Source organism: Osmerus eperlanus, chromosome 1 (assembly GCF_963692335.1).
Source record: "Osmerus eperlanus chromosome 1, fOsmEpe2.1, whole genome shotgun sequence".
Classification (NCBI taxonomy): Eukaryota; Metazoa; Chordata; class Actinopteri; order Osmeriformes; family Osmeridae; genus Osmerus; species Osmerus eperlanus.
The window spans coordinates 118,196-135,677 of NC_085018.1; the positions used below are offsets into that span (position 1 = coordinate 118,196).

The 17,482-nt window shown below is 46.5% G+C and overlaps 19 non-coding genes across 19 annotated transcripts; all 19 read left to right on the forward strand.

Annotated features, from left to right (window-relative positions):
• Positions 1–263: 263 nt before the first annotated feature.
• Positions 264–336, forward strand: trnav-uac (transfer RNA valine (anticodon UAC)). Its single transcript has one exon. It is a non-coding gene; the product is annotated as a tRNA-Val (tRNA).
• A 625-nt stretch (positions 337–961) lies between these two features.
• trnav-aac (transfer RNA valine (anticodon AAC)) lies at positions 962–1,034 on the forward strand. The gene has a single exon. It is a non-coding gene; the product is annotated as a tRNA-Val (tRNA).
• Positions 1,035–2,113: 1,079 nt separating this feature from the next.
• Positions 2,114–2,186, forward strand: trnav-uac (transfer RNA valine (anticodon UAC)). Its single transcript has one exon. It is a non-coding gene; the product is annotated as a tRNA-Val (tRNA).
• Positions 2,187–2,811: 625 nt separating this feature from the next.
• Positions 2,812–2,884, forward strand: trnav-aac (transfer RNA valine (anticodon AAC)). The gene has a single exon. It is a non-coding gene; the product is annotated as a tRNA-Val (tRNA).
• A 1,079-nt stretch (positions 2,885–3,963) lies between these two features.
• trnav-uac (transfer RNA valine (anticodon UAC)) lies at positions 3,964–4,036 on the forward strand. Its single transcript has one exon. It is a non-coding gene; the product is annotated as a tRNA-Val (tRNA).
• Positions 4,037–4,661: 625 nt separating this feature from the next.
• On the forward strand, positions 4,662–4,734 carry trnav-aac (transfer RNA valine (anticodon AAC)). The gene has a single exon. It is a non-coding gene; the product is annotated as a tRNA-Val (tRNA).
• A 1,079-nt stretch (positions 4,735–5,813) lies between these two features.
• On the forward strand, positions 5,814–5,886 carry trnav-uac (transfer RNA valine (anticodon UAC)). The gene has a single exon. It is a non-coding gene; the product is annotated as a tRNA-Val (tRNA).
• Positions 5,887–6,511: 625 nt separating this feature from the next.
• On the forward strand, positions 6,512–6,584 carry trnav-aac (transfer RNA valine (anticodon AAC)). Its single transcript has one exon. It is a non-coding gene; the product is annotated as a tRNA-Val (tRNA).
• A 1,079-nt stretch (positions 6,585–7,663) lies between these two features.
• Positions 7,664–7,736, forward strand: trnav-uac (transfer RNA valine (anticodon UAC)). Its single transcript has one exon. It is a non-coding gene; the product is annotated as a tRNA-Val (tRNA).
• Positions 7,737–8,364: 628 nt separating this feature from the next.
• Positions 8,365–8,437, forward strand: trnav-uac (transfer RNA valine (anticodon UAC)). Its single transcript has one exon. It is a non-coding gene; the product is annotated as a tRNA-Val (tRNA).
• A 625-nt stretch (positions 8,438–9,062) lies between these two features.
• Positions 9,063–9,135, forward strand: trnav-aac (transfer RNA valine (anticodon AAC)). Its single transcript has one exon. It is a non-coding gene; the product is annotated as a tRNA-Val (tRNA).
• Positions 9,136–10,209: 1,074 nt separating this feature from the next.
• trnav-aac (transfer RNA valine (anticodon AAC)) lies at positions 10,210–10,282 on the forward strand. Its single transcript has one exon. It is a non-coding gene; the product is annotated as a tRNA-Val (tRNA).
• A 1,079-nt stretch (positions 10,283–11,361) lies between these two features.
• On the forward strand, positions 11,362–11,434 carry trnav-uac (transfer RNA valine (anticodon UAC)). Its single transcript has one exon. It is a non-coding gene; the product is annotated as a tRNA-Val (tRNA).
• Positions 11,435–12,059: 625 nt separating this feature from the next.
• Positions 12,060–12,132, forward strand: trnav-aac (transfer RNA valine (anticodon AAC)). The gene has a single exon. It is a non-coding gene; the product is annotated as a tRNA-Val (tRNA).
• Positions 12,133–13,211: 1,079 nt separating this feature from the next.
• Positions 13,212–13,284, forward strand: trnav-uac (transfer RNA valine (anticodon UAC)). The gene has a single exon. It is a non-coding gene; the product is annotated as a tRNA-Val (tRNA).
• A 625-nt stretch (positions 13,285–13,909) lies between these two features.
• On the forward strand, positions 13,910–13,982 carry trnav-aac (transfer RNA valine (anticodon AAC)). The gene has a single exon. It is a non-coding gene; the product is annotated as a tRNA-Val (tRNA).
• Positions 13,983–15,057: 1,075 nt separating this feature from the next.
• On the forward strand, positions 15,058–15,130 carry trnav-aac (transfer RNA valine (anticodon AAC)). Its single transcript has one exon. It is a non-coding gene; the product is annotated as a tRNA-Val (tRNA).
• Positions 15,131–16,209: 1,079 nt separating this feature from the next.
• trnav-uac (transfer RNA valine (anticodon UAC)) lies at positions 16,210–16,282 on the forward strand. The gene has a single exon. It is a non-coding gene; the product is annotated as a tRNA-Val (tRNA).
• Positions 16,283–16,907: 625 nt separating this feature from the next.
• On the forward strand, positions 16,908–16,980 carry trnav-aac (transfer RNA valine (anticodon AAC)). The gene has a single exon. It is a non-coding gene; the product is annotated as a tRNA-Val (tRNA).
• The last annotated feature ends 502 nt before the right edge of the window (positions 16,981–17,482 follow it).

Consider the following 17,482-nt stretch of genomic DNA (forward strand, 5'->3'; position numbering starts at 1 on the left):
TCTTTGCTGAGTTTGATAACGACTCATTAGTTTAAACCAGGTGTGTTAGAAGAGGGAAACATCTAAAGCATGCTGGCCTGAGGACAAGGGTTGAGAACCACTGCCTTAGACCATCTCAGTGCTTGCTGACTTGTCGATGAACCATATCAACTAGTTCATGAGCCAAAATGCCCATTTGACATTGTAAAGGTGTGTCCTTGTTCTGTTTCCTTGTTACTGTGTGTTTGTGAGTGCACTGGGTTTCTGTCTTTCGTGAGTTGGCAGTTTCCGTAGTGTAGTGGTTATCACGTTCGCTTTACACGCGAAAGGTCCCCGGTTCGAGACCGGGCGGAAACTTCTGCTTCTCTCCTCAGTTTTCATCCAATTGCGATCCCCTCCAAAGTAGTTTGTGTCCCATGTCGTCCCAATGTCCCAAGAAGTCCCATGATTCATTGGAGTTGACATGTCGTTCTTTGAAATGGGAAGTCAGCTACCCTTGTGCCACTTGTGTGGATTCGCCTTTAAGCCATTCCGTTGTTTCTAACAGTGATTAGAATCCCGTTCGTAAACATTACAATGCATGTCATGGGCCAAGGACCCTTGTTACTTCTAAGACCTTTAGACCAGTCGTTCGCCATCCTGGTCCCACCTGCCCTGCCCTGCCCTGCATGTTTTAAATGTTTCCCTCTTCCAACATACCTGATTCAAATGAAGGGGTCGTTATCTGTCTTTGCTGAGTTTGATAACGACTCATTAGTTTAAACCAGGTGTGTTAGAAGAGGGAAACATCTCACGCATGCTGGCCTGAGGACAAGGGTTAAGAACCACTGCCTTAGACCATCTCAGTGCTTGCTGACTTGTTGATGAACCATATCAACTAGTTCAATAGCCAAAATGCACATTTGACATTGTAAAGGTGTGTCCTCGTTTTGTGTGTGCGTGTGTGTGTGCGGACTGAGTTTCTGTTGCTGGCCTATAAGAAGTTTCCGTAGTGTAGTGGTTATCACGTTCGCCTAACACGCGAAAGGTCCCCGGTTCGAGACCGGGCGGAAACATGTTTCCTTTTATCAGCTTGCGATCATCTCGTAAATACTTGATGCATTATCGACAGTCATGAGTTCATTGGAGTTGGTTTGTCGTTCTTTGAAGCGGTAAGTTAGCTGCCCTGGTGCCACATGTTTGGTCGTTTCGCTGGCTTCTGTAGAGCTTGGCAAGGGTCCAATCAGGTCAAAAACATGCAGGGCAGGGAGGCCTGAGGTCCAGGATTGGGAAAGGTTGCTTTAGACAATCTCCTTTGTTGCTAGCTTGCTGAAACAGGGTATCAACTAGTTCATGAGCCGAAATGCCCATGTTACGTTATAAATGTGTGTCCTTGTTCTGTTTCCTTGTTACTGTGTGTTTGTGTGTGCACTGGGTTTCTGTCTTTCGGGAGTTGGCAGTTTCCGTAGTTTAGTGGCTATCACGTTCGCTTTACATGCCAAAGGTCCCCGGTTCGAAACCGGGCGGAAACTTCTGCTTCTTTCCTCAGTTTTCATCCAATTGCGATCCTCTCCAAAGTACCTTGTGCCCCATGTTGTCCCAATGTCCCAAGAAGTCCCATGATTCATTGGAGTTGACATGTCGTTCTTTGAAGTCAGCTACCCTTGTGCCACTTGTGCGGATTCGCCTTTAAGCCATTCCGTTGTTTCTAACAGTGATTAGAATCCCGTTCGGAAAACATTACAATGCATGTCATGGGCCGAGGACCTTTGTTTCTTCTAAGATCTTTAGACCAGTCGTTCGCCATCCTGGTCCCACCTGCCCTGCCCCTGCATGTTTTAAATGTTTCCCTCTTCCAACATACCTGATTCAAATGAAGGGGTCGTTATCTGTCTTTGCTGAGTTTGATAACGACTCATTAGTTTAAACCAGGTGTGTTAGAAGAGGGAAACATCTAAAGCATGCTGGCCTGAGGACAAGGGTTGAGAACCACTGCCTTAGACCATCTCAGTGCTTGCTGACTTGTCGATGAACCATATCAACTAGTTCATGAGCCAAAATGCCCATTTGACATTGTAAAGGTGTGTCCTTGTTCTGTTTCCTTGTTACTGTGTGTTTGTGAGTGCACTGGGTTTCTGTCTTTCGTGAGTTGGCAGTTTCCGTAGTGTAGTGGTTATCACGTTCGCTTTACACGCGAAAGGTCCCCGGTTCGAGACCGGGCGGAAACTTCTGCTTCTCTCCTCAGTTTTCATCCAATTGCGATCCCCTCCAAAGTAGTTTGTGTCCCATGTCGTCCCAATGTCCCAAGAAGTCCCATGATTCATTGGAGTTGACATGTCGTTCTTTGAAATGGGAAGTCAGCTACCCTTGTGCCACTTGTGTGGATTCGCCTTTAAGCCATTCCGTTGTTTCTAACAGTGATTAGAATCCCGTTCGTAAACATTACAATGCATGTCATGGGCCAAGGACCCTTGTTACTTCTAAGACCTTTAGACCAGTCGTTCGCCATCCTGGTCCCACCTGCCCTGCCCTGCCCTGCATGTTTTAAATGTTTCCCTCTTCCAACATACCTGATTCAAATGAAGGGGTCGTTATCTGTCTTTGCTGAGTTTGATAACGACTCATTAGTTTAAACCAGGTGTGTTAGAAGAGGGAAACATCTCACGCATGCTGGCCTGAGGACAAGGGTTAAGAACCACTGCCTTAGACCATCTCAGTGCTTGCTGACTTGTTGATGAACCATATCAACTAGTTCAATAGCCAAAATGCACATTTGACATTGTAAAGGTGTGTCCTCGTTTTGTGTGTGCGTGTGTGTGTGCGGACTGAGTTTCTGTTGCTGGCCTATAAGAAGTTTCCGTAGTGTAGTGGTTATCACGTTCGCCTAACACGCGAAAGGTCCCCGGTTCGAGACCGGGCGGAAACATGTTTCCTTTTATCAGCTTGCGATCATCTCGTAAATACTTGATGCATTATCGACAGTCATGAGTTCATTGGAGTTGGTTTGTCGTTCTTTGAAGCGGTAAGTTAGCTGCCCTGGTGCCACATGTTTGGTCGTTTCGCTGGCTTCTGTAGAGCTTGGCAAGGGTCCAATCAGGTCAAAAACATGCAGGGCAGGGAGGCCTGAGGTCCAGGATTGGGAAAGGTTGCTTTAGACAATCTCCTTTGTTGCTAGCTTGCTGAAACAGGGTATCAACTAGTTCATGAGCCGAAATGCCCATGTTACGTTATAAATGTGTGTCCTTGTTCTGTTTCCTTGTTACTGTGTGTTTGTGTGTGCACTGGGTTTCTGTCTTTCGGGAGTTGGCAGTTTCCGTAGTTTAGTGGCTATCACGTTCGCTTTACATGCCAAAGGTCCCCGGTTCGAAACCGGGCGGAAACTTCTGCTTCTTTCCTCAGTTTTCATCCAATTGCGATCCTCTCCAAAGTACCTTGTGCCCCATGTTGTCCCAATGTCCCAAGAAGTCCCATGATTCATTGGAGTTGACATGTCGTTCTTTGAAGTCAGCTACCCTTGTGCCACTTGTGCGGATTCGCCTTTAAGCCATTCCGTTGTTTCTAACAGTGATTAGAATCCCGTTCGGAAAACATTACAATGCATGTCATGGGCCGAGGACCTTTGTTTCTTCTAAGATCTTTAGACCAGTCGTTCGCCATCCTGGTCCCACCTGCCCTGCCCCTGCATGTTTTAAATGTTTCCCTCTTCCAACATACCTGATTCAAATGAAGGGGTCGTTATCTGTCTTTGCTGAGTTTGATAACGACTCATTAGTTTAAACCAGGTGTGTTAGAAGAGGGAAACATCTAAAGCATGCTGGCCTGAGGACAAGGGTTGAGAACCACTGCCTTAGACCATCTCAGTGCTTGCTGACTTGTCGATGAACCATATCAACTAGTTCATGAGCCAAAATGCCCATTTGACATTGTAAAGGTGTGTCCTTGTTCTGTTTCCTTGTTACTGTGTGTTTGTGAGTGCACTGGGTTTCTGTCTTTCGTGAGTTGGCAGTTTCCGTAGTGTAGTGGTTATCACGTTCGCTTTACACGCGAAAGGTCCCCGGTTCGAGACCGGGCGGAAACTTCTGCTTCTCTCCTCAGTTTTCATCCAATTGCGATCCCCTCCAAAGTAGTTTGTGTCCCATGTCGTCCCAATGTCCCAAGAAGTCCCATGATTCATTGGAGTTGACATGTCGTTCTTTGAAATGGGAAGTCAGCTACCCTTGTGCCACTTGTGTGGATTCGCCTTTAAGCCATTCCGTTGTTTCTAACAGTGATTAGAATCCCGTTCGTAAACATTACAATGCATGTCATGGGCCAAGGACCCTTGTTACTTCTAAGACCTTTAGACCAGTCGTTCGCCATCCTGGTCCCACCTGCCCTGCCCTGCCCTGCATGTTTTAAATGTTTCCCTCTTCCAACATACCTGATTCAAATGAAGGGGTCGTTATCTGTCTTTGCTGAGTTTGATAACGACTCATTAGTTTAAACCAGGTGTGTTAGAAGAGGGAAACATCTCACGCATGCTGGCCTGAGGACAAGGGTTAAGAACCACTGCCTTAGACCATCTCAGTGCTTGCTGACTTGTTGATGAACCATATCAACTAGTTCAATAGCCAAAATGCACATTTGACATTGTAAAGGTGTGTCCTCGTTTTGTGTGTGCGTGTGTGTGTGCGGACTGAGTTTCTGTTGCTGGCCTATAAGAAGTTTCCGTAGTGTAGTGGTTATCACGTTCGCCTAACACGCGAAAGGTCCCCGGTTCGAGACCGGGCGGAAACATGTTTCCTTTTATCAGCTTGCGATCATCTCGTAAATACTTGATGCATTATCGACAGTCATGAGTTCATTGGAGTTGGTTTGTCGTTCTTTGAAGCGGTAAGTTAGCTGCCCTGGTGCCACATGTTTGGTCGTTTCGCTGGCTTCTGTAGAGCTTGGCAAGGGTCCAATCAGGTCAAAAACATGCAGGGCAGGGAGGCCTGAGGTCCAGGATTGGGAAAGGTTGCTTTAGACAATCTCCTTTGTTGCTAGCTTGCTGAAACAGGGTATCAACTAGTTCATGAGCCGAAATGCCCATGTTACGTTATAAATGTGTGTCCTTGTTCTGTTTCCTTGTTACTGTGTGTTTGTGTGTGCACTGGGTTTCTGTCTTTCGGGAGTTGGCAGTTTCCGTAGTTTAGTGGCTATCACGTTCGCTTTACATGCCAAAGGTCCCCGGTTCGAAACCGGGCGGAAACTTCTGCTTCTTTCCTCAGTTTTCATCCAATTGCGATCCTCTCCAAAGTACCTTGTGCCCCATGTTGTCCCAATGTCCCAAGAAGTCCCATGATTCATTGGAGTTGACATGTCGTTCTTTGAAGTCAGCTACCCTTGTGCCACTTGTGCGGATTCGCCTTTAAGCCATTCCGTTGTTTCTAACAGTGATTAGAATCCCGTTCGGAAAACATTACAATGCATGTCATGGGCCGAGGACCTTTGTTTCTTCTAAGATCTTTAGACCAGTCGTTCGCCATCCTGGTCCCACCTGCCCTGCCCCTGCATGTTTTAAATGTTTCCCTCTTCCAACATACCTGATTCAAATGAAGGGGTCGTTATCTGTCTTTGCTGAGTTTGATAACGACTCATTAGTTTAAACCAGGTGTGTTAGAAGAGGGAAACATCTAAAGCATGCTGGCCTGAGGACAAGGGTTGAGAACCACTGCCTTAGACCATCTCAGTGCTTGCTGACTTGTCGATGAACCATATCAACTAGTTCATGAGCCAAAATGCCCATTTGACATTGTAAAGGTGTGTCCTTGTTCTGTTTCCTTGTTACTGTGTGTTTGTGAGTGCACTGGGTTTCTGTCTTTCGTGAGTTGGCAGTTTCCGTAGTGTAGTGGTTATCACCTTCGCTTTACACGCGAAAGGTCCCCGGTTCGAGACCGGGCGGAAACTTCTGCTTCTCTCCTCAGTTTTCATCCAATTGCGATCCCCTCCAAAGTAGTTTGTGTCCCATGTCGTCCCAATGTCCCAAGAAGTCCCATGATTCATTGGAGTTGACATGTCGTTCTTTGAAATGGGAAGTCAGCTACCCTTGTGCCACTTGTGTGGATTCGCCTTTAAGCCATTCCGTTGTTTCTAACAGTGATTAGAATCCCGTTCGTAAACATTACAATGCATGTCATGGGCCGAGGACCTTTGTTTCTTCTAAGATCTTTAGACCAGTCGTTCGCCATCCTGGTCCCACCTGCCCTGCCCTGCCCTGCATGTTTTAAATGTTTCCCTCTTCCAACATACCTGATTCAAATGAAGGGGTCGTTATCTGTCTTTGCTGAGTTTGATAACGACTCATTAGTTTAAACCAGGTGTGTTAGAAGAGGGAAACATCTCACGCATGCTGGCCTGAGGACAAGGGTTAAGAACCACTGCCTTAGACCATCTCAGTGCTTGCTGACTTGTTGATGAACCATATCAACTAGTTTAATAGCCAAAATGCACATTTGACATTGTAAAGGTGTGTCCTCGTTTTGTGTGTGCGTGTGTGTGTGCGGACTGAGTTTCTGTTGCTGGCCTATAAGAAGTTTCCGTAGTGTAGTGGTTATCACGTTCGCCTAACACGCGAAAGGTCCCGGGTTTGAGACCGGGCGGAAACATGTTTCCTTTTATCAGCTTGCGATCATCTCGTAAATACTTGATGCATTATCGACAGTCATGAGTTCATTGGAGTTGGTTTGTCGTTCTTTGAAGCGGTAAGTTAGCTGCCCTGGTGCCACATGTTTGGTCGTTTCGCTGGCTTCTGTAGAGCTTGGCAAGGGTCCAATCAGGTCAAAAACATGCAGGGCAGGGAGGCCTGAGGTCCAGGATTGGGAAAGGTTGCTTTAGACAATCTCCTTTGTTGCTAGCTTGCTGAAACAGGGTATCAACTAGTTCATGAGCCGAAATGCCCATGTTACGTTATAAATGTGTGTCCTTGTTCTGTTTCCTTGTTACTGTGTGTTTGTGTGTGCACTGGGTTTCTGTCTTTCGGGAGTTGGCAGTTTCCGTAGTTTAGTGGCTATCACGTTCGCTTTACATGCCAAAGGTCCCCGGTTCGAAACCGGGCGGAAACTTCTGCTTCTTTCCTCAGTTTTCATCCAATTGCGATCCTCTCCAAAGTACCTTGTGCCCCATGTTGTCCCAATGTCCCAAGAAGTCCCATGATTCATTGGAGTTGACATGTCGTTCTTTGAAGTCAGCTACCCTTGTGCCACTTGTGCGGATTCGCCTTTAAGCCATTCCGTTGTTTCTAACAGTGATTAGAATTCCGTTCGGAAAACATTACAATGCATGTCATGGGCCGAGGACCTTTGTTTCTTCTAAGATCTTTAGACCAGTCGTTCGCCATCCTGGTCCCACCTGCCCTGCCCCTGCATGTTTTAAATGTTTCCCTCTTCCAACATACCTGATTCAAATGAAGGGGTCGTTATCTGTCTTTGCTGAGTTTGATAACGACTCATTAGTTTAAACCAGGTGTGTTAGAAGAGGGAAACATCTAAAGCATGCTGGCCTGAGGACAAGGGTTGAGAACCACTGCCTTAGACCATCTCAGTGCTTGCTGACTTGTCGATGAACCATATCAACTAGTTCATGAGCCAAAATGCCCATTTGACATTGTAAAGGTGTGTCCTTGTTCTGTTTCCGTGTTACTGTGTGTTTGTGAGTGCACTGGGTTTCTGTCTTTCGTGAGTTGGCAGTTTCCGTAGTGTAATGGTTATCACGTTCGCTTTACACGCGAAAGGTCCCCGGTTCGAGACCGGGCGGAAACTTCTGCTTCTCTCCTCAGTTTTCATCCAATTGCAATCCCCTCCAAAGTAGTTTGTGTCCCATGTCGTCCCAATGTCCCAAGAAGTCCCATGATTCATTGGAGTTGACATGTCGTTCTTTGAAATGGGAAGTCAGCTACCCTTGTGCCACTTGTGTGGATTCGCCTTTAAGCCATTCCGTTGTTTCTAACAGTGATTAGAATCCCGTTCGTAAACATTACAATGCATGTCATGGGCCAAGGACCCTTGTTACTTCTAAGACCTTTAGACCAGTCGTTCGCCATCCTGGTCCCACCTGCCCTGCCCTGCATGTTTTAAATGTTTCCCTCTTCCAACATACCTGATTCAAATGAAGGGGTCGTTATCTGTCTTTGCTGAGTTTGATAACGACTCATTAGTTTAAACCAGGTGTGTTAGAAGAGGGAAACATCTAAAGCATGCTGGCCTGAGGACAAGGGTTGAGAACCACTGCCTTAGACCATCTCAGTGCTTGCTGACTTGTCGATGAACCATATCAACTAGTTCATGAGCCAAAATGCCCATTTGACATTGTAAAGGTGTGTCCTTGTTCTGTTTCCTTGTTACTGTGTGTTTGTGAGTGCACTGGGTTTCTGTCTTTCGTGAGTTGGCAGTTTCCGTAGTGTAGTGGTTATCACGTTCGCTTTACACGCGAAAGGTCCCCGGTTCGAGACCGGGCGGAAACTTCTGCTTCTCTCCTCAGTTTTCATCCAATTGCGATCCCCTCCAAAGTAGTTTGTGTCCCATGTCGTCCCAATGTCCCAAGAAGTCCCATGATTCATTGGAGTTGACATGTCGTTCTTTGAAATGGGAAGTCAGCTACCCTTGTGCCACTTGTGTGGATTCGCCTTTAAGCCATTCCGTTGTTTCTAACAGTGATTAGAATCCCGTTCGTAAACATTACAATGCATGTCATGGGCCAAGGACCCTTGTTACTTCTAAGACCTTTAGACCAGTCGTTCGCCATCCTGGTCCCACCTGCCCTGCCCTGCCCTGCATGTTTTAAATGTTTCCCTCTTCCAACATACCTGATTCAAATGAAGGGGTCGTTATCTGTCTTTGCTGAGTTTGATAACGACTCATTAGTTTAAACCAGGTGTGTTAGAAGAGGGAAACATCTCACGCATGCTGGCCTGAGGACAAGGGTTAAGAACCACTGCCTTAGACCATCTCAGTGCTTGCTGACTTGTTGATGAACCATATCAACTAGTTCAATAGCCAAAATGCACATTTGACATTGTAAAGGTGTGTCCTCGTTTTGTGTGTGCGTGTGTGTGTGCGGACTGAGTTTCTGTTGCTGGCCTATAAGAAGTTTCCGTAGTGTAGTGGTTATCACGTTCGCCTAACACGCGAAAGGTCCCCGGTTCGAGACCGGGCGGAAACATGTTTCCTTTTATCAGCTTGCGATCATCTCGTAAATACTTGATGCATTATCGACAGTCATGAGTTCATTGGAGTTGGTTTGTCGTTCTTTGAAGCGGTAAGTTAGCTGCCCTGGTGCCACATGTTTGGTCGTTTCGCTGGCTTCTGTAGAGCTTGGCAAGGGTCCAATCAGGTCAAAAACATGCAGGGCAGGGAGGCCTGAGGTCCAGGATTGGGAAAGGTTGCTTTAGACAATCTCCTTTGTTGCTAGCTTGCTGAAACAGGGTATCAACTAGTTCATGAGCCGAAATGCCCATGTTACGTTATAAATGTGTGTCCTTGTTCTGTTTCCTTGTTACTGTGTGTTTGTGTGTGCACTGGGTTTCTGTCTTTCGGGAGTTGGCAGTTTCCGTAGTTTAGTGGCTATCACGTTCGCTTTACATGCCAAAGGTCCCCGGTTCGAAACCGGGCGGAAACTTCTGCTTCTTTCCTCAGTTTTCATCCAATTGCGATCCTCTCCAAAGTACCTTGTGCCCCATGTTGTCCCAATGTCCCAAGAAGTCCCATGATTCATTGGAGTTGACATGTCGTTCTTTGAAGTCAGCTACCCTTGTGCCACTTGTGCGGATTCGCCTTTAAGCCATTCCGTTGTTTCTAACAGTGATTAGAATCCCGTTCGTAAACATTACAATGCATGTCATGGGCCAAGGACCCTTGTTACTTCTAAGACCTTTAGACCAGTCGTTCGCCATCCTGGTCCCACCTGCCCTGCCCTGCCCTGCATGTTTTAAATGTTTCCCTCTTCCAACATACCTGATTCAAATGAAGGGGTCGTTATCTGTCTTTGCTGAGTTTGATAACGACTCATTAGTTTAAACCAGGTGTGTTAGAAGAGGGAAACATCTCACGCATGCTGGCCTGAGGACAAGGGTTAAGAACCACTGCCTTAGACCATCTCAGTGCTTGCTGACTTGTTGATGAACCATATCAACTAGTTCAATAGCCAAAATGCACATTTGACATTGTAAAGGTGTGTCCTCGTTTTGTGTGTGCGTGTGTGTGTGCGGACTGAGTTTCTGTTGCTGGCCTATAAGAAGTTTCCGTAGTGTAGTGGTTATCACGTTCGCCTAACACGCGAAAGGTCCCCGGTTCGAGACCGGGCGGAAACATGTTTCCTTTTATCAGCTTGCGATCATCTCGTAAATACTTGATGCATTATCGACAGTCATGAGTTCATTGGAGTTGGTTTGTCGTTCTTTGAAGCGGTAAGTTAGCTGCCCTGGTGCCACATGTTTGGTCGTTTCGCTGGCTTCTGTAGAGCTTGGCAAGGGTCCAATCAGGTCAAAAACATGCAGGGCAGGGAGGCCTGAGGTCCAGGATTGGGAAAGGTTGCTTTAGACAATCTCCTTTGTTGCTAGCTTGCTGAAACAGGGTATCAACTAGTTCATGAGCCGAAATGCCCATGTTACGTTATAAATGTGTGTCCTTGTTCTGTTTCCTTGTTACTGTGTGTTTGTGTGTGCACTGGGTTTCTGTCTTTCGGGAGTTGGCAGTTTCCGTAGTTTAGTGGCTATCACGTTCGCTTTACATGCCAAAGGTCCCCGGTTCGAAACCGGGCGGAAACTTCTGCTTCTTTCCTCAGTTTTCATCCAATTGCGATCCTCTCCAAAGTACCTTGTGCCCCATGTTGTCCCAATGTCCCAAGAAGTCCCATGATTCATTGGAGTTGACATGTCGTTCTTTGAAGTCAGCTACCCTTGTGCCACTTGTGCGGATTCGCCTTTAAGCCATTCCGTTGTTTCTAACAGTGATTAGAATCCCGTTCGGAAAACATTACAATGCATGTCATGGGCCGAGGACCTTTGTTTCTTCTAAGATCTTTAGACCAGTCGTTCGCCATCCTGGTCCCACCTGCCCTGCCCCTGCATGTTTTAAATGTTTCCCTCTTCCAACATACCTGATTCAAATGAAGGGGTCGTTATCTGTCTTTGCTGAGTTTGATAACGACTCATTAGTTTAAACCAGGTGTGTTAGAAGAGGGAAACATCTAAAGCATGCTGGCCTGAGGACAAGGGTTGAGAACCACTGCCTTAGACCATCTCAGTGCTTGCTGACTTGTCGATGAACCATATCAACTAGTTCATGAGCCAAAATGCCCATTTGACATTGTAAAGGTGTGTCCTTGTTCTGTTTCCTTGTTACTGTGTGTTTGTGAGTGCACTGGGTTTCTGTCTTTCGTGAGTTGGCAGTTTCCGTAGTGTAGTGGTTATCACGTTGGCTTTACACGCGAAAGGTCCCCGGTTCGAGACCGGGCGGAAACTTCTGCTTCTCTCCTCAGTTTTCATCCAATTGCGATCCCCTCCAAAGTAGTTTGTGTCCCATGTCGTCCCAATGTCCCAAGAAGTCCCATGATTCATTGGAGTTGACATGTCGTTCTTTGAAATGGGAAGTCAGCTACCCTTGTGCCACTTGTGTGGATTCGCCTTTAAGCCATTCCGTTGTTTCTAACAGTGATTAGAATCCCGTTCGTAAACATTACAATGCATGTCATGGGCCAAGGACCCTTGTTACTTCTAAGACCTTTAGACCAGTCGTTCGCCATCCTGGTCCCACCTGCCCTGCCCTGCCCTGCATGTTTTAAATGTTTCCCTCTTCCAACATACCTGATTCAAATGAAGGGGTCGTTATCTGTCTTTGCTGAGTTTGATAACGACTCATTAGTTTAAACCAGGTGTGTTAGAAGAGGGAAACATCTCACGCATGCTGGCCTGAGGACAAGGGTTAAGAACCACTGCCTTAGACCATCTCAGTGCTTGCTGACTTGTTGATGAACCATATCAACTAGTTCAATAGCCAAAATGCACATTTGACATTGTAAAGGTGTGTCCTCGTTTTGTGTGTGCGTGTGTGTGTGCGGACTGAGTTTCTGTTGCTGGCCTATAAGAAGTTTCCGTAGTGTAGTGGTTATCACGTTCGCCTAACACGCGAAAGGTCCCCGGTTCGAGACCGGGCGGAAACATGTTTCCTTTTATCAGCTTGCGATCATCTCGTAAATACTTGATGCATTATCGACAGTCATGAGTTCATTGGAGTTGGTTTGTCGTTCTTTGAAGCGGTAAGTTAGCTGCCCTGGTGCCACATGTTTGGTCGTTTCGCTGGCTTCTGTAGAGCTTGGCAAGGGTCCAATCAGGTCAAAAACATGCAGGGCAGGGAGGCCTGAGGTCCAGGATTGGGAAAGGTTGCTTTAGACAATCTCCTTTGTTGCTAGCTTGCTGAAACAGGGTATCAACTAGTTCATGAGCCGAAATGCCCATGTTACGTTATAAATGTGTGTCCTTGTTCTGTTTCCTTGTTACTGTGTGTTTGTGTGTGCACTGGGTTTCTGTCTTTCGGGAGTTGGCAGTTTCCGTAGTTTAGTGGCTATCACGTTCGCTTTACATGCCAAAGGTCCCCGGTTCGAAACCGGGCGGAAACTTCTGCTTCTTTCCTCAGTTTTCATCCAATTGCGATCCTCTCCAAAGTACCTTGTGCCCCATGTTGTCCCAATGTCCCAAGAAGTCCCATGATTCATTGGAGTTGACATGTCGTTCTTTGAAGTCAGCTACCCTTGTGCCACTTGTGCGGATTCGCCTTTAAGCCATTCCGTTGTTTCTAACAGTGATTAGAATCCCGTTCGGAAAACATTACAATGCATGTCATGGGCCGAGGACCTTTGTTTCTTCTAAGATCTTTAGACCAGTCGTTCGCCATCCTGGTCCCACCTGCCCTGCCCCTGCATGTTTTAAATGTTTCCCTCTTCCAACATACCTGATTCAAATGAAGGGGTCGTTATCTGTCTTTGCTGAGTTTGATAACGACTCATTAGTTTAAACCAGGTGTGTTAGAAGAGGGAAACATCTAAAGCATGCTGGCCTGAGGACAAGGGTTGAGAACCACTGCCTTAGACCATCTCAGTGCTTGCTGACTTGTCGATGAACCATATCAACTAGTTCATGAGCCAAAATGCCCATTTGACATTGTAAAGGTGTGTCCTTGTTCTGTTTCCTTGTTACTGTGTGTTTGTGAGTGCACTGGGTTTCTGTCTTTCGTGAGTTGGCAGTTTCCGTAGTGTAGTGGTTATCACCTTCGCTTTACACGCGAAAGGTCCCCGGTTCGAGACCGGGCGGAAACTTCTGCTTCTCTCCTCAGTTTTCATCCAATTGCGATCCCCTCCAAAGTAGTTTGTGTCCCATGTCGTCCCAATGTCCCAAGAAGTCCCATGATTCATTGGAGTTGACATGTCGTTCTTTGAAATGGGAAGTCAGCTACCCTTGTGCCACTTGTGTGGATTCGCCTTTAAGCCATTCCGTTGTTTCTAACAGTGATTAGAATCCCGTTCGTAAACATTACAATGCATGTCATGGGCCAAGGACCCTTGTTACTTCTAAGACCTTTAGACCAGTCGTTCGCCATCCTGGTCCCACCTGCCCTGCCCTGCCCTGCATGTTTTAAATGTTTCCCTCTTCCAACATACCTGATTCAAATGAAGGGGTCGTTATCTGTCTTTGCTGAGTTTGATAACGACTCATTAGTTTAAACCAGGTGTGTTAGAAGAGGGAAACATCTCACGCATGCTGGCCTGAGGACAAGGGTTAAGAACCACTGCCTTAGACCATCTCAGTGCTTGCTGACTTGTTGATGAACCATATCAACTAGTTCAATAGCCAAAATGCACATTTGACATTGTAAAGGTGTGTCCTCGTTTTGTGTGTGCGTGTGTGTGTGTGGACTGAGTTTCTGTTGCTGGCCTATAAGAAGTTTCCGTAGTGTAGTGGTTATCACGTTCGCCTAACACGCGAAAGGTCCCCGGTTCGAGACCGGGCGGAAACATGTTTCCTTTTATCAGCTTGCGATCATCTCGTAAATACTTGATGCATTATCGACAGTCATGAGTTCATTGGAGTTGGTTTGTCGTTCTTTGAAGCGGTAAGTTAGCTGCCCTGGTGCCACATGTTTGGTCGTTTCGCTGGCTTCTGTAGAGCTTGGCAAGGGTCCAATCAGGTCAAAAACATGCAGGGCAGGGAGGCCTGAGGTCCAGGATTGGGAAAGGTTGCTTTAGACAATCTCCTTTGTTGCTAGCTTGCTGAAACAGGGTATCAACTAGTTCATGAGCCGAAATGCCCATGTTACGTTATAAATGTGTGTCCTTGTTCTGTTTCCTTGTTACTGTGTGTTTGTGTGTGCACTGGGTTTCTGTCTTTCGGGAGTTGGCAGTTTCCGTAGTTTAGTGGCTATCACGTTTGCTTTACATGCCAAAGGTCCCCGGTTCGAAACCGGGCGGAAACTTCTGCTTCTTTCCTCAGTTTTCATCCAATTGCGATCCTCTCCAAAGTACCTTGTGCCCCATGTTGTCCCAATGTCCCAAGAAGTCCCATGATTCATTGGAGTTGACATGTCGTTCTTTGAAGTCAGCTACCCTTGTGCCACTTGTGCGGATTCGCCTTTAAGCCATTCCGTTGTTTCTAACAGTGATTAGAATCCCGTTCGGAAAACATTACAATGCATGTCATGGGCCGAGGACCTTTGTTTCTTCTAAGATCTTTAGACCAGTCGTTCGCCATCCTGGTCCCACCTGCCCTGCCCTGCCCTGCATGTTTTAAATGTTTCCCTCTTCCAACATACCTGATTCAAATGAAGGGGTCGTTATCTGTCTTTGCTGAGTTTGATAACGACTCATTAGTTTAAACCAGGTGTGTTAGAAGAGGGAAACATCTCACGCATGCTGGCCTGAGGACAAGGGTTAAGAACCACTGCCTTAGACCATCTCAGTGCTTGCTGACTTGTTGATGAACCATATCAACTAGTTCAATAGCCAAAATGCACATTTGACATTGTAAAGGTGTGTCCTCGTTTTGTGTGTGCGTGTGTGTGTGCGGACTGAGTTTCTGTTGCTGGCCTATAAGAAGTTTCCGTAGTGTAGTGGTTATCACGTTCGCCTAACACGCGAAAGGTCCCCGGTTCGAGACCGGGCGGAAACATGTTTCCTTTTATCAGCTTGCGATCATCTCGTAAATACTTGATGCATTATCGACAGTCATGAGTTCATTGGAGTTGGTTTGTCGTTCTTTGAAGCGGTAAGTTAGCTGCCCTGGTGCCACATGTTTGGTCGTTTCGCTGGCTTCTGTAGAGCTTGGCAAGGGTCCAATCAGGTCAAAAACATGCAGGGCAGGGAGGCCTGAGGTCCAGGATTGGGAAAGGTTGCTTTAGACAATCTCCTTTGTTGCTAGCTTGCTGAAACAGGGTATCAACTAGTTCATGAGCCGAAATGCCCATGTTACGTTATAAATGTGTGTCCTTGTTCTGTTTCCTTGTTACTGTGTGTTTGTGTGTGCACTGGGTTTCTGTCTTTCGGGAGTTGGCAGTTTCCGTAGTTTAGTGGCTATCACGTTCGCTTTACATGCCAAAGGTCCCCGGTTCGAAACCGGGCGGAAACTTCTGCTTCTTTCCTCAGTTTTCATCCAATTGCGATCCTCTCCAAAGTACCTTGTGCCCCATGTTGTCCCAATGTCCCAAGAAGTCCCATGATTCATTGGAGTTGACATGTCGTTCTTTGAAGTCAGCTACCCTTGTGCCACTTGTGCGGATTCGCCTTTAAGCCATTCCGTTGTTTCTAACAGTGATTAGAATCCCGTTCGGAAAACATTACAATGCATGTCATGGGCCGAGGACCTTTGTTTCTTCTAAGATCTTTAGACCAGTCGTTCGCCATCCTGGTCCCACCTGCCCTGCCCCTGCATGTTTTAAATGTTTCCCTCTTCCAACATACCTGATTCAAATGAAGGGGTCGTTATCTGTCTTTGCTGAGTTTGATAACGACTCATTAGTTTAAACCAGGTGTGTTAGAAGAGGGAAACATCTAAAGCATGCTGGCCTGAGGACAAGGGTTGAGAACCACTGCCTTAGACCATCTCAGTGCTTGCTGACTTGTCGATGAACCATATCAACTAGTTCATGAGCCAAAATGCCCATTTGACATTGTAAAGGTGTGTCCTTGTTCTGTTTCCTTGTTACTGTGTGTTTGTGAGTGCACTGGGTTTCTGTCTTTCGTGAGTTGGCAGTTTCCATAGTGTAGTGGTTATCACGTTCGCTTTACACGCGAAAGGTCCCCGGTTCGAGACCGGGCGGAAACTTCTGCTTCTCTCCTCAGTTTTCATCCAATTGCGATCCCCTCCAAAGTAGTTTGTGTCCCATGTCGTCCCAATGTCCCAAGAAGTCCCATGATTCATTGGAGTTGACATGTCGTTCTTTGAAATGGGAAGTCAGCTACCCTTGTGCCACTTGTGTGGATTCGCCTTTAAGCCATTCCGTTGTTTCTAACAGTGATTAGAATCCCGTTCGTAAACATTACAATGCATGTCATGGGCCAAGGACCCTTGTTACTTCTAAGACCTTTAGACCAGTCGTTCGCCATCCTGGTCCCACCTGCCCTGCCCTGCCCTGCATGTTTTAAATGTTTCCCTCTTCCAACATACCTGATTCAAATGAAGGGGTCGTTATCTGTCTTTGCTGAGTTTGATAACGACTCATTAGTTTAAACCAGGTGTGTTAGAAGAGGGAAACATCTCACGCATGCTGGCCTGAGGACAAGGGTTAAGAACCACTGCCTTAGACCATCTCAGTGCTTGCTGACTTGTTGATGAACCATATCAACTAGTTCAATAGCCAAAATGCACATTTGACATTGTAAAGGTGTGTCCTCGTTTTGTGTGTGCGTGTGTGTGTGTGGACTGAGTTTCTGTTGCTGGCCTATAAGAAGTTTCCGTAGTGTAGTGGTTATCACGTTCGCCTAACACGCGAAAGGTCCCCGGTTCGAGACCGGGCGGAAACATGTTTCCTTTTATCAGCTTGCGATCATCTCGTAAATACTTGATGCATTATCGACAGTCATGAGTTCATTGGAGTTGGTTTGTCGTTCTTTGAAGCGGTAAGTTAGCTGCCCTGGTGCCACATGTTTGGTCGTTTCGCTGGCTTCTGTAGAGCTTGGCAAGGGTCCAATCAGGTCAAAAACATGCAGGGCAGGGAGGCCTGAGGTCCAGGATTGGGAAAGGTTGCTTTAGACAATCTCCTTTGTTGCTAGCTTGCTGAAACAGGGTATCAACTAGTTCATGAGCCGAAATGCCCATGTTACGTTATAAATGTGTGTCCTTGTTCTGTTTCCTTGTTACTGTGTGTTTGTGTGTGCACTGGGTTTCTGTCTTTCGGGAGTTGGCAGTTTCCGTAGTTTAGTGGCTATCACGTTTGCTTTACATGCCAAAGGTCCCCGGTTCGAAACTGGGCGGAAACTTCTGCTTCTTTCCTCAGTTTTCATCCAATTGCGATCCTCTCCAAAG